Below are 25381 nucleotides of genomic sequence, written 5' to 3'. Positions count from 1 at the left end.
TGGACACGCCGATTTTATAACATGCGTGCATGTTATAAAATCGGCTACCTGCTTGCACATGCATGCATTTTACATGGGCACGTGAATCCCATCTCAATCGTGTAAGGGGGGAAATTTTAGTAGGTACACACGGCAACGTGATAGCCCTATTTCCCAGTTCCCTCCCAGTCTGCCCCTGTAAAGGAGCGAACTTTCTAAAACCCCTATCTAACCTGCCTCCCTTTTACCCGACCAGCCCTGACCCCTAAAACCCCACTGACTACCCTAGATCTTTTTGTTTTTATATTTACCCACAGTCCGTAGCAGCAGCAGCAGCAGCAGGTTACGCGGTGCTTGGATCCCGGTGCGCACTTGTGCGCTGATGGCCCAGCCTGCCCACCTCTTTTTAAGAAATCCTTCTCAGTGCGCATACCAGGAGATACTCGTGTGGCTGTGAGCATCTTAAAATCTGCTCGGCCCGCACACATCCCAGTCGTGCGTGTATCTCCCGGATTGGCTGCACCTAGGGCTTTCAAAATTCACCCTTTAGAGAGCAGAGTGATGTCTGAGGTAACGGCCTCCATATTGGAAATGGCATGCCACAAGGTCCAAGTGTCAATGAATGTTGAGCTACTGAATTGTAACTTACAGATATTGACTATTGTCTATGTTGTAATGTTCCTGCATAATGTTCCCATGCCTTATTAAATAAAGAGTTTACAAAAATAAAAGAAAAACAAAATATCTTCCTATTGACCTTCTCTGCCCTTGCACCTGTCCACGCCATCACTCAAACTGAACTGCCAAGCCAAACAACCAGGATTTGATTGTCATCCACACCATCAGACAACAAAATTCACCAGTGCCTAATGAAAGCTTTCCGCACCAGCCAGAGCGCCCCCTGATCAGGTGCTTGATCTTCTGTCACAGCAAGAAATGCTTGCCAGAAGGACAGAGAGGCCATTTATCACATTATCCACCAGGACCTGAATAAACGGGCTCCAAAATGCCCCCATCCGAAAAGCTCGTCAGGTTCATGCAATAAAACTGCATCACCTTGTTTTGTTGTTGCTGTTAATCTTTATTTCTGTACTTTCGCAAAGCAATTCAGGACCAGCCTGAGACATCCATTCCAGAAGAGTCTTCATACATTAGGGAGGGGCGAATCGGCTCCACCCTTTACAGTAGCTCATCCCCCATTTCTATCATTTCCTGCAGTGTCACTGGACTGTTTACATCACTTTCCATTCCTGAGACTGGTAGGCCTAGAAGATGCCACTGCCCAGCAGTAGATGGTACAGAGAGGAAACCCCTTTGCTCACCTAGGCGCAGATTTTAAAAGCCCTATGCGTGTAAATCCTGTTCCCTCCAAGGCCGATTTTGGAGCGGCCTTGGAGGGAACAGGAAAAGCCATCGAGGCTCCCCCTAGGGCTCGGCGCGTGCAAGGTGCACAAGTGTGCACCCCCTTGCGTGTGCCGACCCCAGATTTTATAACATGCGCACAGCTGCTCGTGCATGTTATAAAATCAGGCATAGATTTGTGCGCGCATGGGTTGCACGCACAAATCTACGCCCGCGCGTAGGTATTAAAATCCGGCCCTAAGATAATAAGCAATGTCTAAGGGAAAAACCTCAGACAGCATTCCATGGCGGCTGAGTACCGCAAGAAACTGAGAATTATTTCTGTGGGAATGCTGTCTAATATATAAATAATAAGTAGTCAAAAGAAAAAAATATATATTTAAATAAAAAGAAAATTATTAAAACAAAGAAAAATATAAAAATTTGGTGAAAGGTATTGGTGTGGTGATCTGCAATATTTGACAACATCACTTTTATTTAACTCTTGATGCTTTCTGCAACACAATGAAATATTTATATTCTAACATAATTATACTAGTTTTTGTTGTATCAATGTTTAAAAAAAACCAACACTATTGAATGGCAGCAATTATTGAGAGGACAGTGGGATTAGTTTAATATCCTCTTCAAGGATACATCTAACAACAAATCCAAATATCCAATGTTTTATGAACTTGACACACATTTTCAAGCATATCGTAGGCATTGCAGGCCCCCGTATAGAACCCAGAAACTGGGGAGCCATCCTGAGGAGAGACGCTCCGGGAGACCGAAAGCGCGTCTGGAGCTGAAAGGCTAAGAGGGACGCTGGACGGAGGAACATCGAGCATACCTCCCCTTACCTGACGTCATCAGCCGCTGCCCTACTTAAACTTGAGGACAGCGGTGGTAAAGTGGGAGCCATCCTGAGGAGAGACGCTCCGGGAGACCGAAAGCACGTCTGGAGCTGAAAGGCTAAGAGGGACGCTGGACGGAGGAACATCGAGCATACCTCCCCTTACCTGACGTCATCAGCCGCTGCCCTACTTAAACTTGAGGACAGCGGTGGTAAAGTGGGAGCCATCCTGAGGAGAGACGCTCCGGGAGACCGAAAGCGCGTCTGGAGCTGAAAGGCTAAGAGGGACGCTGGACGGAGGAACATCGAGCATACCTCCCCTTACCTGACGTCATCAGCCGCTGCCCTACTTACACTTGAGGACAGCGGCGCACAGTCGCCGGCGCGCCGAAGCCGCGCGCCAAAGGGGCGCGCCCCTGGGTGCGTTTTTTCCCTCTCAAGTGAGAGGTTTTGGTCGTAAGTTGGATGGGAAAAAAACGGAAGATAAAGATGGCGGCCTCCACACCAGCGCGAGGAGAGATTACCGGCCCAATGGACCAACACCTCATAAGGAGGGTAAGTCAGTCCATTAGGGGAGTCATCCCGGATATCTCCTTCTCCTCGGGGCCATCCGTCTGTCCGGCCACAGACCAGTCCCCTAATGTATCCTCTGGCAAGGAGGGGGACAATAAGAAAATTGATACCCCCAATCTGCTTTTACTATCACCAGAACCCAGAGGTCAGCCACCAAGTATGCAGGAAGGGGCGACTGGTACTAATGAGAGAGAAATGTTTTCTTTGGACAATTTGTCTGAATTAGAAGGTGGAACAGAACCCCCTGATAACATTACTCTGGTGGACGTATGGAGGGTGGTGACAAAAATGGAAAGGATGCTTTCCCTTTCCATGGCTCAATCGGCTAATTTGGCCTTGGAAACTAGGAAAAGCCTGGATGACCACAATAAGAGGATTGTGCATTTGGAGAATTCAAGAGAGTCAAGTAATAATCAGATAGCTACATTGCAAGCTTCAAATATTACATTTATGAAAGACTCTTTAGTGACTTTTAAAAAACTAGAGGGTTTTGAAAATATAATAAGGATGAGAAATTTGAGATTTCTGAATTTTCCCTGTACAAGACTATTGTCAGCTTATGAGTTATTCAATAAGTATGTGATAGAAGTATTGGGGATAACTAAACAACTGCTTATATCAAAGATGTATTATTTGCCTGTTAAAAAAAAAAAGGATGTAGCAAGTTCTGAAGGTGGGATGGATTTACTGGTACCAGTTAGTCCTAATTTAACTGACTTCTTGGAATCATCCAATGATGATATTCAAACTAGGGCTACATTGTTAGTAACATTTTGTCTGGAGAACGATAAAAATCTGGTTCTCCAGAATTACTTTAAAAATAAGGAAATTACATATTGTGGTCAGAAAATACAGGTATTTCCGGATGTCTCCAAGGAAACCCAATTGAGGAGGAAACAGTTTTTGAATTTGAGACAGAGGGCTGTATCTTTGGGGGCAACCTTTTATCTCAAATTCCCGTGTAAATGTTTAATTACTTTTCAAGGGAATAAGTTTGTATTTCTGGATCCACCTCATTTAGAATCTTTTATTTTAGATAAAGGTGGTTGAGCAAGTAGTCCACCCTCCTGAATTAGGGGAATATACTGGTTAGAAATAGAAGCTCACTCCTAATTACTCATAATATTATTATGAAAATTTTCCTTTAGAAATATATATTGAGGCTCCCCTTTAAGAGGGCTGTATATTGTGACTCACATGGTATTTTGAAGGTATTAATTATGTTTGTGGAATATATATTATTTCGTTGTGAAGCAATATTCTTATTTCTTTTTTGTAAAAATGATGAAGAAATTTCAATAAAATATAAATGAAAAAAAAAAAAAAAAAGAACCCAGAAACTAAAGCACTGATGGGTTGCATCTACCATTATATTTTTGGGGAATCATGTTGGAGATGAAGCATTCATGAGTACCCACAGTGAGTTTCCAAAAAAAATTGTGAATTCAGAAAAAAAAAACTGGACTTTTGATTTACATCAGTACTACTAAACAAGCAGGACTTGATCTTTGAACATTCAGGAAGTCTAATCATTGAAAGTGTGATGGTTAAACAAATTTGTGGTACAACAATCTAAAGACATGGGGACTTCCACAGTGAAAGAAAAATGTAAGAGGCAGAGAAAAGAAGATGAGATTTGATTCAAGATTCTGAGACCTTACAGAGTCATTGAACAATGAACAAATTGCTATTTTAAAGGCAGGCAAACTATAGAGGAGCTTGGAAAAACAGCAAAAGCCCTTTCAAAGATGTTTCAGCATGCAAAAATTGAGGAGGACTCGAAAACATTACATTCTAATAATGCTAGACTTATCAGCAGACTTTGACACAGTAAACCATAAAATACTACTAATAAGACTAGAAGAATTTGGATTACAAAACAAAACAATAAACTGGTTCAGTTCATATCTAAACAATAGGTTCTTTCAAGTTCAGATCAACAATGCACTATCAGATAAATTCAGTCTTGAAACAGGAGTACCACAGGGATCAGCCCTGTCTGCAACCCTTTTTAACATATACATGCTACCATTATGCCATCTACTAGCTGGATTAGGAATCATACATTACATTTATGCAGTCGATATTCAGTTTAATTCTACCAATCGACAACACAATAGAGAAAACATTAAACCTAGCTAACATGTACCTAGACATTATAAAACAACTGTTAAACCGAATGGAATTCATGATTAATATTGAAAAAACAGAATTTCTACACTTAGAAAGAAAAAATATCGAAATCATTCAAACCTCAGTAATACTCAAAAACAACCAGAAATAGAACTAGCTGAAAAAGTATGGAACCGTGGAATAATAATGGACCCTGAAATCAATCTAAAACAACACATATCGCTAAAAGTAAAAGAGGGCTATGCTAAACTCATGATCCTCAGAAAACTAAAACCACTACTAACACCTGCAGATTTCAGAACAGTGCTTTAGGCACTAGTTTTCTCTAGCACCGATTACTGTAATGCACTTTTACTAGGACTCCCAAATACAACATTAAGACCACTTCAAATTCTACAAAACACAGCAGCGAGAATACTTACTGGAAAAAGAAGAAGCGACCATATAACTGAAACTCTTGCCGAATTACACTGGTTACCCAGAGAACAAAGAATAAAATACAAAGCCCCGAAAACCTACACCTGCCTCCCCCTGCACGCGCCGAGCCTATCTTGTATAGGCTCAGCGGCATGTGCAAGCCCCGGGACGAGCGCAAGTTCCGGGGCATGAAAAAATGGGTGTTCCGGGAGCGGGGCCATAGGCGTGGTGCCAGCCCGGGGGTGTTCCGGGGGCAGGACCGAGGCCTCGGGAACAGTCACTGGGCCGGGGGATGGAGAGCCGGCATGCATAAGTTACGCCTGCCCGGAAGCAGCGCGCATGTTATAAAATTGGGCATAGATTTGTTCGCGCCAGGTTGCGCGAACAAATCTATGCCCGCGCGCATGTTATAAAATCTGGCCCTTAGTGTAGCTGGGTTTAAAAAAGGTTTGGATAAGTTCTTGGAGAAGTCCATTACCTGCTATTGATCAAGGTGACTTAGGGAATAGCCACTGCTATTACTGGCATTAGTAGAATGGAATCTACTTAATATTTGGGTACTTGCCAGGTACTTGTAACCTGGATCGGCCACTGCTGGAAACAAAATGCTGGGCTTGATGGACCCTCGGTCTTACCCAGTATGGCAACTTCTTAGGTTCTTATGTTCTTATTATTTTTATGATGATTTTGTAGTTTAATCTGTTTTTATTCTGTTGTTGTTTTAAATTATGAATGACATGGTGGGAACCATATTAGGAGCTATCACCCAGGAAAAAGATCTAGGCATCATAGTGGATAATACTTTAAAATCGTCGGCTCAGTGTGCTGCAGCCATCAAAAAAGCAAACAGAATGTTAGGAATTATTAAGAAGGGAATAGTTAATAAAACGGAAAATGTCATAATGCCTCTATATCGCTCCATGGTGAGACCGCACCTTGAATACTGTATACAATTCTGGTCGCCGCATCTCAAAAAAGATATAGTTGCGATGGAGAAGGTACACAGAAGGTCAACCAAAATGATAAAAGGGATGGAACAGCTCCCCTATGAGGAAAGGCTGAAGAGGTTAGGGCTGTTCAGCTTGGAGAAGAGACGGCTGAGGGAGGATATGATATAGGTCTTTAAAATCATGAGAAGTCTTGAATGAGTAGATGTGACTTGGTTATTTACACTTTTGAATAGTAGAAGGACTAGGGGGCATTCCATGAAGTTAGCAAGTAGCACATTTAAGACTAATCAAAGAAAATTCTTTTTTACTCAACGCACAATTAAGCTCTGGAATTTGTTGCCAGAGGATGTGGTTAGTGCAGTTAGCTGGGTTCAAAAAAGGTTTGGAAAAGTTCTTGGAGGAGAAGTCTATTAACGGCTATTAATCAAGTTTACTTAGGGAATAGCCACTGCTATTAATTGCATCAGTAGCATGGGATCTTCTTAGTGTTTGGGTAATTGCCAGGTTCTTATGGCCTGGTTTGGCCTCTGTTGGAAACAGGATGCTGGGCTTGATGGACCCTTGGTCTGACCCAGCATGGCAATTTCTTATGTTCTTACTATTTATGTAGTATATTAATTTATTAAATACATAAATACATTTGGGTTCTTATTGGGATTATTGATCACTTCCCTGAACCATTTTTGTAAAACTCTTCCCCCAGTATGAATAGTAACCAATGGAGTTTTTAATTCAGGCACTAATTCCTGGTGGCACTTCCCAGTCCATCAGTGACGAGGGTAAAGGTCTAAGCATTCCAAAACCCTTCCAACTAGCATTACCAGCTGACGTCATGTCATTGAGAGAAGTGGAGCCAGTGCAGGATTTGTCCCATTGACATAACCCTTACTCTCTGTCATATCCTATCACATAATTATTTATCCACTGTCTATTGCTAGGAAGTGTTGGAACCTTGAATCTGGACAATCTTTATGACTCAGTCAGCCACTCAGCAGTTATTACACAGTAATTTATCTTCCATCATTTTAGACAGCAGGAGGGGGGGGGGGCAAGAGAGTCTCAACAGCCTCCATGTTCTCAACACCCTGGCTCCTCCCCCCCCCCCCCCCCCCAACACTTGCCCCCAAGTTAAACTGAAAAAAATCAACCCTGATTCTGAGAGAACTTCTTGTCCTGCAGAAAGCATCTCTTTGTATGCTAAATGATTTAAAATGCAGAGACTGATAAAAACAAAAAGCCTAATTAATCCCTTTACTCTACAGAAGGGCTCCTACTGTTCCCTCCTCCCCCCACCCCCCAGTCCCCACACCTTCCATCGCCTACATACTGAAGCAGCTCCAAGAGACTGTGCTCCCAGCCAGCACCCGGTGAAAAGCGCTATTGAGCAGGCAAGTGCAGAAGGCAGAGCTCTGATAAGTCCGGGAGCTCTCCAGCTGATCCAGCTGACAGTTAAGTCTGGGGCCCTATGAATATTTAGCTGTAGTGACCTGTCAACCCAGTTACACAAGGACCCATTCAGCTCAGGAACCGCTGCAGATTTCTGCTCTCTTCCTGTGCATCTTACAACACCGCTGTGTGTGGGGTGGGGGAGGGCTGGGGCACCCAGCCAGCTTCTGTCCATGCCACACGTGGCTATTTCTCATTTTTAAAAAGGCCTTTATGAGATTTCCAACCCAGATGTAAGGCTTCCGGATCTTACGTTTCTCTCTCAGCAAGGATGGGAAACCTGCCCTTTATTTACAAAAGTGACCCTGGGAATACCAAAGCTTCTTCCTGATTCCAGAGAGAAAAAAATGTACTCAACGGTTGCAGTGCTTCTAGGGTCAATCAACAACCTAGATCACATCACTCCCATATCATAAAGATATCCTACACATCCTTTGTTCATAATCATCAATATCTCTCCCACTGAGATTCTACCCCTGAAATCCTGCAACAATATCATATCCATGCCATATCAATAGGATATCACACTCGTACCATATCGTGCTGCGCTTCCACCATTGCAGTATCCAACCAATAACCTATCATATTTATTTAGATTTATATTCCGCCTTTTAGCCACTTCAAAGTGGACTGCATTCAGGTAATTTGGTTACTTCCCTGTCCCCAGGGGGCTCTCATTCCAAGGGTCTGATTTTAAAAAACATTTACATGCTTAAAATTGGGTTTTACAGGTACTAATCCCTATCAAGGAATCCTTCTCCAAAACCCTCAGCTTTTGGAACAATGGCCTTCAATCAATCAACCGCCTCCTTTCCAGCCTTAACCTAGTCCTTAACACCAATAAGACAGAGATCCTTATCATATCACTTGACGACAAGTATGGTCTAAACAATATACCAATCTCTTCTCAAATTAACATCTCCCCACATGTAAGAGATCTTGGTGTTTTTCTGGATAAACAGTTCAACCTAAAAAAATTTATCAATACAACCACAAAAGACTGTTTCTTCAAACTTCAAGTATTGAAAAAGTTGAAACCCCTCCTCCATTTCCATGACTACCGCACGGTGCTTCAATCCATAATCTTCTCAAAAATCGACTACTGTAATTCGTTCCTCCTAGGTCTTCCAGCAAACACTATCAGACCCCTCCAGATGGTCCAGAACTCGGCTGCTAGGATCCTGTCCAACTCCAATAGAAGAGAGCACATCACGCCCATACTTCCAAACTTACACTGGCTTCCTTATGATAATCTATAAAGCCATGCACAATCTAACACCTCTTGATCTCATCTTGCCTCTATGCCTCCATGAATCCTCTAGACGGATTAGATCTGCTTACAAAGGCACTCTCTATGCCCCCCCCTTAAGGAAGTGCTCCTTATCCACCGCTGGGCCCTCTCATTGGAATTCTCTTCCTCCAGACCTCCGGCAAGAATCTTGCCCACTGACTTTCAAAAAGAAACTCAAAACCTGGCTATTCAAACTAGCCTTTCCATAACCTGACGAACATTACCATTAACATAACAATACGAACTTTACTATGACTTCCTTCACAGGCTTTTATTGTACCATTATTTATTTTATCCCTACGTATATTTATTTTAAATTTCTCTGGTGTTGTTGTACAGTTTCTTGCTTAATTGATTCTTCGTTCTCTAAGTGTCTCTTTGGTTAACAGCTGCTAATTCTACCCCCAGTTTTATACATTGGTTTTCCCAGTTCTATGTAATGCTTGTTGCAATATTGTGTTCCACTGTAAACCGATATGATATGTATCTTGCCACATGAATGTCGGTATATAAAAGTTCAAAATAAATACATAAATACATGCATTTTCACAAGTAATGTGGACTTTTGAAAATTGCTACAACCTAGGCCACTGAATTGTCCATAAGTTATACTTTGTATGTGCACTTTTCACATATAGATTTTTTAAATTGCTCCGATAGTATGTTACATTCACAGGCATAACTCCTTTTAAACTTATCTTTTTTGTTTGCACCTGAGGTATTGGAGGGTTAAGTGACTTGCCCAGGGTCACAGCTATGCTTTATCCAACTGATAGCACACCCAGGACTCTGCTATTAAATGCTATTAAATACCTTTCACATTGGTTACCATTTTTACCAATGTCACATTCACGCCATTTAACACCAATATCTATCCCACACAGGGTTACTAACTGACTTTGTTCATGTCCACTGCACAGGCAGAGGAAAATCTGATTTTACCCTATTATGATCTTTGTTTTCTGAGATATAAATTCATAGAAACAATGGGATAAACCCTGGACTGGCTCAGCCTGTCAAGATAAGCTTCCATTGCATATTCCATGATTGCTCACCCTCACACCAGCTTCCTCCTTTACCTGCCTACCATGCTTGTCAAAGATTGGTGACCACGAAAGAAAAGTCCCAACACCCTCCACGTCAGTACCCGCACTATCCTGGCGCATCCTTCTCTCAGTCTTTCTATCCAAATGGTCCTCACTTTCTTTTCTAATGTTGTTTTTACAAATTATATTCTCCACTCCCCCACAAGTCAGCCCATTCAGCCAGCTGCATCGCCACAGGAAATGCATTCAGAATTCAAGTATTTCCCCTGCAGAGGAGGACTGATTAATGCTGCCTGCGAGAGAAGATGCTGTATTGATCCTGCTGGTTGGGTGGGGGCAGATGAAATGATTCAGTGCTAAAACATGTTAAGTCATCCATGTGAACTGTAGAAATCCATGTGCGTGTGTATATGTGCGAGAGAGAGAGAGAGAGAGAATGATACTGATGTAACCCATTGGGAGACACTGTCCCATGATAGAGCTGTCACAGTGATATTGGATGACCTCGAGGCTGCAAAACCCATGTGATAGGGCAGTGACCAAAGCCCAAGGAATGCTGCCATGAATATAAGCTATAGGGGAAAAAAGAGGTTCTAACGCCTCTGTACAGGCCATTGGTGAGACCTCGCCTGGAGTAATGTGTCCAGGGGGGTGATCCACAGAAGAGTCTGCCCCATAAGTCCCGTGAAAGAAACTGAGGCGCAATATGCTAGCCATAAAGAATGCACGAGAAGCAAAGATCTGTCAGTTCTAGAACATGAAGTCATGAGTCACGACGTGAGAACCAGCGGGGGTAAACTCAAGAATAACAGTAGGAAATATTGTTTTTAAGGAAAGAATGAAGGATGCTTGGAAGAGCCTCCCAGGGGATTTGGGTGGAGAGAAGAACAATAACAGAGTTCAATAAAGCCTTGGATAGGCAGCAAGGATCCTTAACGAAGGGAAAGCCAGAAATTGAGTGGTGTCTGTCTATGCTATAGCGCCAGGAAGAAGGAAACTGAGCGGATGAGCTGGGATAGTAAGGTCTATGTTTGTATGAAGTGCGGGGCTCAGCCAGCCAACTCCGGGCAGCAACCAGGAACCCTGCTCTAAGCGAATGCCGGCAGTAGCAGGGCTCAGGCCTTGCCCTTCCTGACTCCCCTATCTTTCCAAGGCCTTTTACCAAAGGGGGGGGGGGGGGCTGACTGTAGCTTGCAAGGAGAATGTGTGCAGAGAGGAGAAGCAGGAAGTAGGTTGCATTGATGATTACTTTATATTTTACGTTCAGGCATTTCAACGATAGGGCTACATACTGAATGTTTTAAAGCGTATTGCATCTCTGCCATATGAAACTGTAAATCCCTGAGAGCTGGAATAAATGCAACTAAATAAAAAACAAAAAGCAATCAGGAGGCCTGATCCTAGCATCCCAATGGCATTCTGCATTTACGTCTGATAACATGATTATACAGGCAGAGGCTGCTGTTTTAATTAAACCATATTAGTGGCACAAGGCTAGGCACCAGCCACTCAGCCCTGCTTTTTTTCCTCAATAGGACCCCTGACCTGTAACAGCAGATCCTTGGCTACTACATGTACCAGCTTCCCACCCCCCTCTTCTGCCTCTGGCGCATAAAAGAATATTAAAGCTATTTTACATCACAATAACCTGCAGGATCTCGGCTGCTCCTCCCTCCGAGCTGCTAACCTCAGCCTCCTATTCAGTGCCACTGGCTGGGTTTGCCCTAATAATTAAGGTAATTGGAATAACATTGAATCGTTTAAAGCATCAGTTATGGGACCTTATTTTCACCAAGGCAATCAGCAGCCTTGTTGAGTGACCTAATGCAGGAAGGATGAGGAGGGGGCGGGGAGCTGACTTCTGAGGTTCCCCTCGCCCACTGCCTGTCCTTATGGCCCCCTGAATCCACAGAGGGCCCATTGTCTCCCCAAGCTTCCAGAGCTGTCATTTTTTCACAGGCTGTGTTTCCTGTGCAATGGTCCCTAAAAAGACACCTGCAAAGCCGAAGGCCCTGCAGTGTCTCCAGGTCGGGCCAAAAATGAGCCAAGGAATAAATGCAGAGGTTAAACTGCTCCTCCTGTTCAGTACCATAAACGGCAGAGTTAGGTTCTGTCCAGCAAGCAGAGTGCAATGTGGCTGCTGAGAGAGAACAGGAGATGGCCAATGTTCGCTTCTAGTCTAAAGGGAAGTCCAGAACTCAAATAGAAATATGTGGGACTCTTCCACAACTCCTTTACTATTAAAAAAAAAAAAAAAAAAGTCTTCTACAGTGTCCTGCTCTTGTTGTGGGATTTTATTTTGTGATCGCTTTGCAATACAAACACGGTGCTTAATTCACAGAAAAAATGCTTGGAAAATTCAAACTAGTCATGTATAGACAAAATACATATAATCATTCCACTTTTGTACAATTACAGTTTAAAAAGCAAAGAATAATTTATGGAATGATTGCATTAAGGCAAAGTAACCAACAGAATAAATATGGTGAAATTGTAAAAGGACAGTCACTAGAAACATGGATTATGAGAGCAGATATACGACCCATCCACACCTCCTGCTCAGCTTTGCCCTCACTCAGAGATCCTAAACATTTTACTCCTCTCATTTATTTTAAATCAAGCTATAGAATCTGTTGCCAGAGGACATGGTCAACGCAATTAGCAGAGCAGGGTTTAAAAGAGCTTTGGACAAGTTCCTGGAGGAAATGTCCACAGCACATTGCCAGGCAGACTAAAGGAAGCTGGGAGTGAGTAGCAGGTATTAGATCCACTTTATGGGATCTGCCAGGTACTTGCAACCTGCATTGGCACAGTCGGAGACAGACCTTGGTCTGACCCAGGCTGGCATTTCTTACTGAACTCCAACCAAGGGCTCTTAAGAACATAAGAAATTGCCATGCTGGGTCAGACCAAAGGTCCATCAAGCCCAGCATCCTGTTTCCAACAGAGGCCAAACCAGGCCACAAGAACCTGGCAATTACCCAAACACCAAGAAGATCCCATGCTACTGATGCAATTAATAGCAGTGGCTATTCCCTAAGTAAACTTGATTAATAGCCGTTAATGGACTTCTCCTCCAAGAACTTATCCAAACCTTTTTTGAACCCAGCTACACTAACTGCATTAACCACATCCTCTGGCAACAAATTCCAGAGCTTTATTGTGCGTTGAGTGAAAAAGAATTTTCTCCGATTAGTCTTAAATGTGCTACTTGCTAACTTCATGGAATGCCCCCTAGTCCTTCTATTATTTGAATTGGAATTGGTTGTTTTCCTTTTCCTTCTGAACCAAACAGAAGGCTTCCTTATCTGGCCATCAGGCAAGTGCATGCAGAAACTTGAGGCAAATCAATCAAAAAGGACTTGACCAAAGAAGGCAAAAATAAAAAGTTTCCAAAGTGAGGGAAGAGAAAATACAAAATAGCATTGATGTATTAAACAATATATCTCAATCCTGTAGAGACCCAGAGCATGAGCTCTCATTCCTCACAGCCACCTTGACAGGCTGGGGGAGAAAAGGCGTCCCCTCCCCACGTTCTCCTCCTAGTCCAGTCCTCACAGATTGTAGTCCTGCCCTGAGCCACTCTGACAACGTGACTAGTTCAGTGGCTAAGATCCCCTCCGCCTCACTCCTGAGGGCTATGACCGCTGTCTCTCGGCTTTAGCACACACAAAAAAACCACCCAGAAAACTCCAATGAACTTGTGAAAAGCACAGCGAGGCAGAGAAAGGCAACCTACATCAGGATTCCTGCATTCTCTTCTCACCCAGCACACATCTCTCATTGGGTTTTTAATACCATGTAGGAATAGTTACTGATTGCACCGATTTCTTCTGCCTCTCCTCCCCACCCCAGTCCATGTTTCCTGACTGCCAGTGAACGTAGCATTGCTCATCGATCTGAGCTTCTCCTTGCCAAGGTCCCATCCTCTCAGCAGTAGGTGGGCTTTGCAGGGCTCTGCACCAAGCCTTAGGTCTTACTTCAGGCCAACATTACGTCTTTCCTTTCAGAGTAGCATAATTTGCAAATAACTCATGTACTGCCACTACCTGCCTCTTTTGTTGACAGGGGGATCCCATGTTCTGGGGCAGCTCCTGATGGAGGCCTGCACTGGTGTAGTATTTAGAGGGGATGAGGCAGGAGGGACCACAGTCCTTGGCTTAGGCAGGTGCATCTGCTCCTCATGGCAACTGCCCCCTCCAGTATGCTGGAGAGTGATCCTCCCAAGCTGCCAGGGGAGGGGAGGGGGGATGAGGGGCTCCGATTGGCTGGCACAGAGGACACAGCTTGGCGGTGAGAATTCCCTACAAATGGACCGAATGCCGCCAGGGATACTATCCAATTTGCTTTTGGATGGGAAATAAAGACGAGAGTTTGTGAGGGGGGAGATGGGAAGGAAGAAGCATGCAACCAAGATCTTTTTAGCAAGAACTGTTAAGCATTCCAGGCATTTTCATCCTGGTGAGCTGGAATGCAATACAATGTCAATGCATATAGCCTATTTCATAAAAGTATACCTGAAGATATTATAGTGGCACATGCAGTATTAGGAGAAGACTGCCGTTACTCTTCGCTCCCATTACAAGAGAGGGAGGATTCAGAGACTTAAGGCAGAAAGGCAGACAGATGAAACAGAGAGCTCTGGATGTTGAAATTATGGCAATAACACCCTCCTACTTCAGGATCAAGAGAGCTCGGAAAATAAAGAATGCACAGGCAGCCCCTCCTGGTGTGAAACGGCATCTCCTAGAGCAAAATAGAAAGAATTCTGGGGGATACAGGTCAGGGGGGAGGCAGAATGCACAAGCAGCCCCTCCTGGTGTGAAACGGCATCTCCTAGAGCAAAATAGAAAGAATTCTGGGGGATACAGGTCAGTGGGAGGCCATTCTCAGTCAACCACAAAAGGAAATCTCTGGCTCAAGGTAGGAGAAGGCAGTGATGGCAAGAGCCATCTGTCAGCATGGAGAGAAGTTGTGTGTAAAATCTGGTCCCCATAAAGAGAGTTCAGGCCTTATTACTTAAATAACTAATAGGACCCTCAATTTATAATATTTATATATCTTACCTCCTTGGGCATTTGCAGGAATTCTTGTTTCAAAATACTTAAAATAACTAGAGCAGAACCTACATAATTAGTATCTTGTATTGAGGACATGATTTTCTTAGGACAGGGCTGTGTTTCAAGCAGCATATGTCGGTTGTGTTACTTATCACTGCCCTGTATCAGACCTCTGGCAACCCTAATTAGTATTAAAATTTGGAAATGCAGCTGATAGGTTGAAAAATCCAAGGCACAAACATGCTTTATTTTGAATTTCTGTAAAGCACTGTGTACCCCTGGTAGCAATATACAAGTAGTAAAATGTGAGGTCCATTTATATATATATATAAAATGCTATCATCTCTTTTAATGGATATGTCACAGTTTAGCATGTGACGAGTTTGTATACTTCTAAGAGAATCCCCATGTGCAATGCAGTGAAGGTGCCAGATTGCTTTACACCTCACTTTTGATTTATAATCCTCCTTATTCCACTTTGAGTAAAACCTCTGACTGAAGTCTCACGGGGCTGGAACATGACATACAGTGTTCTCTGCAGCCATCTGTTTTTTGGCTGTCCTAGGAGACTCTCTCTTACCACACGGGCACAACACTAGACAGAAAAAATCAGTTCAAAATCAACAGGTTTATTCAGCTGACAAATGCATGGACTTTTATCTATTTATCAACAGATCAGTGAGGAATCTTTCCACTAAGCCTGCCTGCCACTGATACCTCGCCACTGATACCTGCTGGCAACAAGAGCCTTGCCATTAGCATCTGTGGCCATCAAATCCTTTTCTTGACACCTTCAAACTCCTTTCCACTAGCACCTGCCAACAGCAAACAACTATTTACTACTCATTCGCCTGCTAGATCAGGTTGGTTTCTCTTGATTGCAAAGGTAAAATCCAAATCTATGAGCTGACACCGCTATCCCTCACATATGATGTCTTGATAATGCATACATGAAACTGCAGATCAGGCATCGTCACGCACAAGATACATGTACCATGACTGTACACAATAAATCATAAAGCATCCACAGGAGGTATGGGGATGCATGTATCCTAGCAAGCCACACAAGTAACTCATGAGTTTTGACATTGCACATGGGAGATGTATGTTTGCCATGCCGCATACTTGATGTGCATGCTGTCACATTTCACACACAGCACCTTGAAATTCCTGCAGGAGATTCATTTGTTCATATTCCACATATAGATGCACGTGACCCGAGGGAAGCTCTGGAAGTCTGCAAGCATGTGGGCAGCCAAGGTGGCATCTGAATGGCAACAACTGGGCAACAAAAAAAAGACAGCAAGAGAAGTTCTGCTGAACTTCTGTCCAGCTGTGACATCAAGGGGGAGAGTAGAAGGACAAAATCGGTTGCCAGAAAAAGTAGAAAACAATGAAAGAAAGATAAAACAAACTTATTTCTAGAGTTGAAACTATGAACTGGGAATTAAGTCAGTGAGTGACATCTGCTTGCCAAGAATGGTGGATTGGGAGGGCGGCATTTTATTTTCATCAACTGAAACTTCAGTGAAGACTTTTAAAAGCTGGGGTGGATTTTGAACAGCCATGTGTTTTGTACCCTGTTGCATGCTCCATATAAGAAGCAACATTGTGATTATTAAAACAATTCTCGAAGGGCCTGCTCTGTTGCTCAGGCCACAGCGCTGTGTGCTGCAATATGGGATATCTGGGTTCGGGCTGGTGAGGCACAGACCCAGGGAGGAAGAGAAGATGGCAGCTGGCCAACAAGAAGAGCGGAGGGGGCACCTTAGAGGGCTGGTGAAGGTTATCTAGTGCCATCCAGGTGTACTGTCCAAGGAGGGGAGATGAAAGTTGGAAGGAGGGGGAGGGACCTGTATCTGTAGCTTCATCAGTCCCTCTTACTCCCTGCTCTCATTTCTGGAGCAGGCATAGGGACTCCACTATTTCAACATTTTTTTTTTCTAGAGCTCCCAAGCCTACAGTTTCTGCACCTGAGAGCTTTCAGCCCTCTCAGTTGCCTTTAACTCAAGTCTCCATGGTTCTGTTCTTTTATCCTTTACTAAAATTGAGGCAGCTGAGAGTTGGTTTGAAACTTTGTAGCCATATTAGAGCCATTTGATGTAAATGTATCTAGTTTGGTGACCTTTTGTTTCAGTGTATCCAGTTTAATTGTGCTTGCTCTAGTGTACGAAATTCACTTCTGTTTGTTACAATGAAGGATTGATAGAGGATGTCAAAAACAGAGAAGCAAAACAGGGCAATCCCCGTTCCAACTACCTAGCAGCCAAACAAGGGAAGTCAAGAAATGATCAAAGTTATCAAGTACAACAAACCATAGCAAAAACCTCTTCCCAGCACAGCGCCCAACCTAACCAAAGTGGAGGATCCAAAAATGTCTATCAGGAAGAAAAGCTTCCTGTCACCTTCTTTGTATCACTTGTGAAGTTATTAAACACTTCTATGATGCACAACAAAATGTGTGGTTAGCTATATTGTATTTGTAATAATTACAAGTCCTGAGAAACCATTCTTGTAAAAAAGATTTTTAGGACACATTGGGTACTGTGCTGTGAAGAATTGTTTCTGTATGACCTGTTATCATTCATGACCTGGATCATTTCTTTCCTCCCATTGCTTGGCTACTAAGCATTTACATAACAGCGTGGGATTTTTGCAATGAAAAGGAGCCTTGCCAATCCATTCCCAGCTGGCAAAAGTTGCCATAACTTGATCACCCTTACAACTGTTCTTTCCACTTGCTGTACAACTGAAATTTTCAGCAAACAGAAGATTGCCTGAAGCATCATTTAGAAGCTTGTGTCCAATATTGGAGACTACACCTCTGAAAGGGTAACGACAGAGTGGAGAAGGTCTAGAGGAAGGCTGCCAAAATAGTGCAGAGTCTACACCAAAACCCTATGAGACTTAAGGATATGAGGATCCAAGGGGATGAACTCAGCGGCAACATCAGAAACGTTCCCATAGCAGGGACTCCCAATGAAGGGAGTGGAGACAAAAATAACGGAATTCAAGAGAGCATGGGGATAAGCACAGAGGATCTCTGCGTGTGAAGAAGAGCAGGGAAAGGCAGGGGGTCTATTGCACTGCACCAAGAATGAAACTGGACAAGCCAGATGGGCCGCCTTCTAGTCCTTATCTGCCATTGGTTTTTCATTTTCTCCTTCCCCTCCCCATCCCATGCACGACATCCAGTGCATAAAGGCTTTGATGGATTCATATTTTAAAAAAAAAAAAAAATCCAGACCCAGTGTATTTTACAAAAATGTATTATCAATGTTAGCAGTCTGCAATCCAAAAAACGTCAGATGCTTTCATGTAAAATATAAAGCATTGTGATAGTTCTGCTTTATTACATGACCTGGATGCAATTACACCTCTAATGGACTCCCATGCATTACAACAGTAGTGTCCTGAGAGTTATTAGGAAATACTACAGTCCTGATCTTCCTCACTCCTGCTTGCCATGATTCTTGTGACATCACATAGAATCATGGCAAGCAGGAGTGACATCACAGCCATCATACACCAATCAGGTCTACTGAGTGGGGAGGAATTTGTAATCTCTGGCTAATATAGCTGCTCCCAGAAGTTCATGATAATTGTGGGGGAGCTATTTAATTGACTTTTTAAATACAACTTAACATTTTGACATCATATAGTCTGAACAATAATACTACTTGCCATATGTACTTTTGAAATGCTACAGCATATATAGAGGCTCCAGCTTTGTCTTATTGAATTTCCACAAGTTTAAAAATATCTGTGACAGACTCCAGATCAGTGGAAGGGATGGATGAGGAGGTCATTGTCTTAACCCCACTGACTCTACTGCAGATCAGGAGACTCATTACAGAGCATTAATGGGGGAATAACCATAAAACTAATTTAGCCATTAAATAGCTGCCAGCAAGAAGAGATCACCCTAAAAGACCAACAGATATTGAACTTAGCAAGTAAAACCCTGAAAATATTGAAAATAAATTAAAGTCTGTGCATTGCTCCCTTCCAACTAGAAACCAAAGTGTAAAAGTCAGAAACCACACTCGCTTCTGACTCCCTCATCTAGCACTGAAGTGCAATTCCGCTCTCAGTCACTCTCTACAGCGTCTGTTCCTTTTTTTTTTTTTTTTTTGCTGTTGGGTATAAATAAAGCTTCCACCACACTTCTGAGCGCATGAAACCTTCTATATGGCCTGACCATTTCCTGAGCAGAAATGTGTCGCTCACTTTCTTGTAACCCCAAAGAATGTGAAGTGCTGATTGGGTACACTCAATGGCCATGGTAGCAGGCACTGAGGCTCTAGGTCTAGGAGAAGGCATACCTATGACAGCCCATGGATTCTACAGCATTCTGGGCCTCAACTTTGCTTCAAGTTCTTTGCTCCTATTCATTGATCAATAATGAGGCACACTTCTTCTGATAGGCAATATTACTTAATAAGCTTCAGAGAACACTGCAGGGAAAAAAAATCCACATTCTTACTGGTTGGTCTTGTTACTTTTGGCCAGAATTTAGAAATATTGGTAGACTGTATTTATTTAAATACAAGAGGGAGGCTGTTCGTCAAAACTAGGGTGCACTGGTAGCGCACTCAGATTCTCGATAATGGACTAGCAAGCGGTGCTGCCAGGCAGGGAGGGGTGAGGTGTAAGTCTCAATTTGGAATAGCAGGGATTGCTGTACGAGTGGGCTGAGGTGCGTTGGCAGGGATGTGCCCATGTGTATGTGTATTTTGGGGGGGAGAGGGATACCTTCAGTACTGGAATAGCAGAGGAAGCTGCAAGAAAAAAGTGAAGGGGAAGTAACAGGAAGCTCAGATCTCAAGCCACAAGTTTTCCCAATCAAGTGAACTCCATTCTTTAGACACAGACGAGCCTGAACTATCTGACACTGAGAAGGCGCCCTTCTAACGCTGTGCAGTCAGGATGTTACAATCCATTCACCTGCCAGAGTGGGGCAAGATATTACTGCTTCGCTGCAGCAGGCAACCTTGCCCCATTTCTGCTGGAATCAACAGAGATATTCTTCAGCTTCTTGGCCAGGCAAGAAGCTGGATCAGATCTGAATTGTGGATTGGCAGAGTGGCTGCATGAGGCTGTGCAGGGGGGAAGTGGTTAAAAAAAAATCATCATGTATAAAAATTATTCTAAATAAAGAACTTTTGTTGTCGGTCATTTTACTGTCATGACCTTTTATAATAATTTACATCAAACTGAGCAACAGAATGAATTGCACATTATCTGGGTGCTAAAGGTACAAAGTTAAGTAAACCCTCAGCAGGAGGGCAAGGATTTACAGCATCTTTCTATATTTTTCTCTCAGATGATATTGTCATATCATCGTGCCTGACAGAGGAGCAACTTTTGTGATCACAAATCTGTCATAGATCCAGGTAAAAAAAACAAACAAAAAAAAAAAAAACCCAACCATTACAGATGCTTTCGTGACAGTAGGAAGAGCTGGTCGGTTTCTGTTTCTGCCTGACCTCTGCAATACTGCTTGGGTGGTTGAGTCACTCAGCTTCCAGCTTTATAATGAATCACTATGTTATAATGAGCGATCATTGAGGCACTCCTCCGTGTCATTACCGTACAAAAATCTCCCAGCTGATGTGGACGGCTACATCACATCACATCACATCACATCACAATGAAGTAATGATAACCAAAAAAACAAACCCATGGGGAGCACCTACAGCACCAGGAGTCCACACACACGCACGAAGCACGAACATGGCCAACCCCGCTCAAAGCCAAGCTCTGAATTCTAGGGAGTAGCCTCAGTCTCCTTCTCCTATTCCAGAAAGGGAACTAAAGAAAGGAAACCAAAAGGAAGAAGAACTTACATCAGCTAATAGGAAAAGGACACTGTTCAGCCCCATCCCCATGGTAACCCCCTAGTCTCCTCATGGCAGGGCAAGCAGGATTTCCGCAGGAAGAAGAGTAATTCCTGGATCTCTAGTGCAGCAGAGGTGGAAGTGAGCCAAGTGCAAAGTCAGTTCAACAAAGGCTGGGCGGGAAGATGAGTGTGGTGGCCCAGCAATCCAAAACAGACTGTACAAGGAAACCAGGAGGCAGGAAGAGGGGGTCGGGAGGCACACAGGAACCAAGGGTAAAGAAACCTCTCTTGGTATAAAGGATTGTTTTCAGGAATAGCATCTCTCTCTCTCTCACACACACACACACACACACACAAGCAGCACCAGGTTTTTAATCCAGCCACACTCTGCTGTCCTCCCAAAAAAGTCCAAAATCTGAGCGCTCCAAAGTTCTCTCAGATTATTAAGTAACCGTTGCAGTCTGCTTCTAAAATAATGCATTTATTCAAAGCTCATCTACAGCCTTAGCTTTTTTTCCCCCATTTTTTGCTTTGGTCCAGGTCACCCTTTCTGCCTTGACTTATTTCATGGAAAGTTTTCTGCTGTACTTGGCATTAAATGAGAACTGGCTTCCCCTCAGGCTGTCATTCTGCCATGTGCAAAGCAAAAGCAACCTCACTACACAACCAAAATGAAGATATGTTGGGTTTCTCCAGAATTCATGTTAACACTTTAACAGCAGGGAGAGAAGCCATTTTGTTTATTAGTGACGTCATCAATGTCCTAACTCAGGTCAGAAGACCTTCTGTTGGGGGGGGGGGGGGCGGATTTAATTTAAGCATTCATCCCACTATAGCAGCTAAGCATTGGTTCAAATTGTATGAAGCTATTTCATGATTCTGTCCTTAAGGCACCAAAATCTGAATGTCATCAGCAAATAAAATATGTTGTATCCCAAACTTATCCCTCTGATGGGGAGAGGCATTTTGTATACTAGTGATGTCAGTAATGACAGGCTTTGTACTTCACATAATTTGAATTCACTGTGCTAGTATTCAATCTTTTATTCTTGCAGCTTTTTTCCTTTAAGCCATAATTGTTCCATCCACCTACACTCATGAAGGCGTGAGGTCTTTGGGTAGGAAAGGATGCAGTTTTCTTCCTTACTCCATCTTTGATTTTACAAGTGGTACAATTATTGGTCTACGATATAGCTTGGAATACTTATTGATGCAGAGCTTTCCTTTTGTCTGCTTGGTATGAAATGGTTTCTTGCAGTTCGAGCAGCTGTGTTCAGGGTGGCTCATGTTTTATACAAAGCATGGAAGGGAAGTTGTAGAATTAGGGGTCGTGGTGTGAAGCTCCAAGGGGGAAAGGCTGCAGAACAACATCAGGAAATATTTTTTCACAGAAAGAGTCATGGATACCATGAATGCCCTTTCTGAGGCAGTGGTGGAGAAAAAACAGTAGAAGAATTAAAAAAAATACATGGAATTCATAATGGCAAGAGGATGGAAATTAAATAAATTGGGATAACCTGCACAGAGCGGCAGTTACAACCCAAAAATAGCAGAAGGTCTCAAAGAAAGCATGGAGAGTCATTGTGATGGCCATGCTGGGGCAGATATCAGAGGAGGGCTGAGAGAATGGGTGGAGGAACCAAGAGGGGGTGTTAGGTGGCATTTGGGAATTTTATATACACATCTACTGAACAAGGGTGAATCTCAACTGAGCAGACTGGATGAGCCATGTTGGCCTTTATCTGCAGTCATTTATCTTGTTACTATGTTACTATCATTCATGCTAAAAATCCTTGCACGTTTAGGCTACTGTAATACTCTCTCTCCTGTGATTACAAAACAAGTTAACAGGAAGACTGCAAGCAATCCAGGATACAGTGGGCTCAGCTTGCAACAGGCTGTGGTTTTGGATGCAGTATTTTTGCTGTCCATAAAGACATTCCCTGTCTCCCCCTTGTAGCTCACTGACATTCAAGGTCCTTGCTTTGTCATACAAAATTATTCAGGGTATCAGCCCAGATTATTTGAAGACAAAACTGATAAAATATGTTCCATCACATGTGTTACATTTTGAGCAAGAAGGCCTTCTATGTGCTCCCACCTTGAAAATAGCTAGATTAAGGAAGACTGGGGACAACCTTTCCTGCACAGGACCTTGACTGGGAACTCTTTATCTACAAGTTTATCTTTTGTCCAACTCTGTTGGATTAAAAAAAAAAAAACAGTTGAAAACATTTTTATTTTAGAATAATATAATGTTACATAATTTATTAGGCCAACCAGATTCCTGGATTATATGTGGGAACCTTGTTTGAGTTTCTTGTTTTAACCTGTGAGAGCTGTGGCCAGCATTGTTTAGCCAAGCAATCGATTATTCATAGGTTGGTTTTATGTGCTTTCACATTATCTTTTTAAGTATCATTTTATGTATGTTGTTTTATGTAGAAATGTGTACTTTGATTCTATGTACACTGTTGAGAGCTTTTCTGCAAAGACAGTCTAGAAAATGGAATAAATAATTATTAGTGTTATATAAAATATTGCTAATTCAATGGCATGTGAGATAGCTGTTTACCCTATCACTAGTGTAAGATTCCTTAGAGATGTATTTACCCTACAGCCCATATAAGAGATTCTTTTGCACTTTTGCTGGGTTGTGTGTACTCACCAATGGTGAATACAAGCTCTCTTGCAGAGATCTGCCCCTAGCAGAAAGTTTACAGTGGTCTGTGAATAACTGTGCACCCAAGGTCTCTTGGCATCTTATGGGTGGGTTGGCAGCCTGTTCCAGTGGTTAGGGGCACAAAGCTGTGACTCAGGGGACACTGATGCAGTTTCCACATCCACCACCCACTGGATATCCTTGAGCAAGTGTCTTGCTCAAAAAGTATTGCCAAGGGCTTGCTCAATTTTTGGTCACAGTTGAATGAGATGTAAAGTGTTCTCCTGCCTCTCTTGTTAACTAATTCAAATGATCAGTTCACTCATATATTTCTCACAGCTAATGAAAAGTTGTTTTTTTTAAATATGAGCACCCTTGCATGGTTCAGGCTTTTCACATTTGTAGCCAGCGCCCTCACACTGTTTTACTTTTTTCACCTCTCTTGGAAGCATGTGGCTTTCTTGACCCCATAATAAATATTGCAATTGTACAATATTTTGCAGTAGGGTCATTGTAACTTGTAAATGATCCTGTGCAGCACCGAGTAGACCGCTGGTGCTGCATAAATAATACGAATTATTTGTCCTTATCTTGGAGCATTGTGTGCCCACAGCTTAATCAAAAGCCTTAGGAGGTCGGATTCCTCCGAGGCTCGGGGACACTTTGGTGCATCACGTCTGGCCTTTATCTGACGGGAGGGCACCGTTCTGTCTGGCAGCTCAAGGCCAGGGTCCCCGTCTCCCCCGATAAGCCCAGCTCCAGGGTGCACGCATTGCACTGGTGCTGAGCGAGCAGAAAGCGGCCCTGGAGCACTGCGGACGCTTCTCGGGCCTCCCCCCCCCCCCCCCATCCTCAGCCGGCGAGCACCAAACCGCATGCGGCCGGGGTCCGAGGGAACGGGAAGGAAGCGCGCGCGAGGCTCCCGACCCCCAGCCCGGGCCCAGGCGAAAGAAGAACTCTCTGTCCCGGCCCCGATCCGCCGCAGCCCTGCCCCGGGGCTCTTACCAGGACGGTCCCTGCTGCCCGCAGCTCGGAGGATCCTGGCCGGGGGGGGGGGTGCTTTCCGCTGCCTTCTTCTTCCCTGGGGTGGCCGAGGCTTGACCGGGGGGGCGGCAGCAGCAGCAGCGGGAGGAAGGTCCTGGATTGCCCAGGTCCTCGGTGCTGTGTGTAGCGCTCAGCAGAGCCTCCTCCCCCGCCCCTTCCTTCCTCTCTCTCCGGCCCTCCCCCCTCGCTTGCTCATTGTACTAAGCCCGAGCCACAGAGAGAGAGAGAAGGAAGGGGCTGAAGCGGGGGGGGGGGGGTCTCCCGGGACTGCACGTGCCAGGGAAGGGGGCTCGCGCGCCTGGCACTGGCGGCTGGAGAGGGGAAGACCTCGTACTGTCTCCTTGTGTCAGTGGCATCCAGGGCTCCGTCTGCACAGCGGGGAAGGAAGCCCGAATTTGGGGCACGGCGAGGTCACAGGCAGTTTGGGCCGTTTCCTCCTGCTCCCACCTCTGGTGACAGCACCGTGAGTCTTCCCTCCCAGCCACTCCATCTCTTTCAGGCATTGCACTCCCAGTCCTTGGCCGGGGATCGGGGATCCTTAGGGCCCCTACACTCAGCCAGATCGGGGGGATATGAATTGGTTTAACCGCAAGCCTGAGCACTGGGTGCTGCCCTTTTGTGGTCATTGAGGCTCCCCCCACTCCCATGAGCTGCCAGCAGGCTCCGGGGACCCCCCTAGTCCCAGTGAAAGATGCGACAATGACCTCCACATTCAGACCAGGACATTCTAGAGAGCCCCCC

At 43.9% G+C, this 25381-nt stretch overlaps 1 protein-coding gene across 3 annotated transcripts in view; it reads right to left on the bottom strand.

The window, feature by feature from the left end:
* The window catches only part of FGR (FGR proto-oncogene, Src family tyrosine kinase), a 69396-nt gene extending 44610 nt beyond the window's left edge, over positions 1-24786 (bottom strand). For all 3 annotated transcript variants that reach the window (XM_029619520.1, XM_029619517.1, XM_029619521.1), the window contains exon 1: positions 24602-24786. The gene's annotated coding sequence lies outside the window, so the exon portion shown is untranslated. The remainder of the gene's footprint in view (positions 1-24601) is intronic.
* Positions 24787-25381: the final 595 nt, after the last annotated feature.

Source organism: Rhinatrema bivittatum, chromosome 11 (genome assembly GCF_901001135.1).
Source record: "Rhinatrema bivittatum chromosome 11, aRhiBiv1.1, whole genome shotgun sequence".
In the NCBI taxonomy this organism is placed as follows: domain Eukaryota; kingdom Metazoa; phylum Chordata; class Amphibia; order Gymnophiona; family Rhinatrematidae; genus Rhinatrema; species Rhinatrema bivittatum.
The sequence above is the reverse complement of the archived record's forward strand: the minus strand, read 5'-3'. Positions and strand labels throughout refer to the sequence as shown.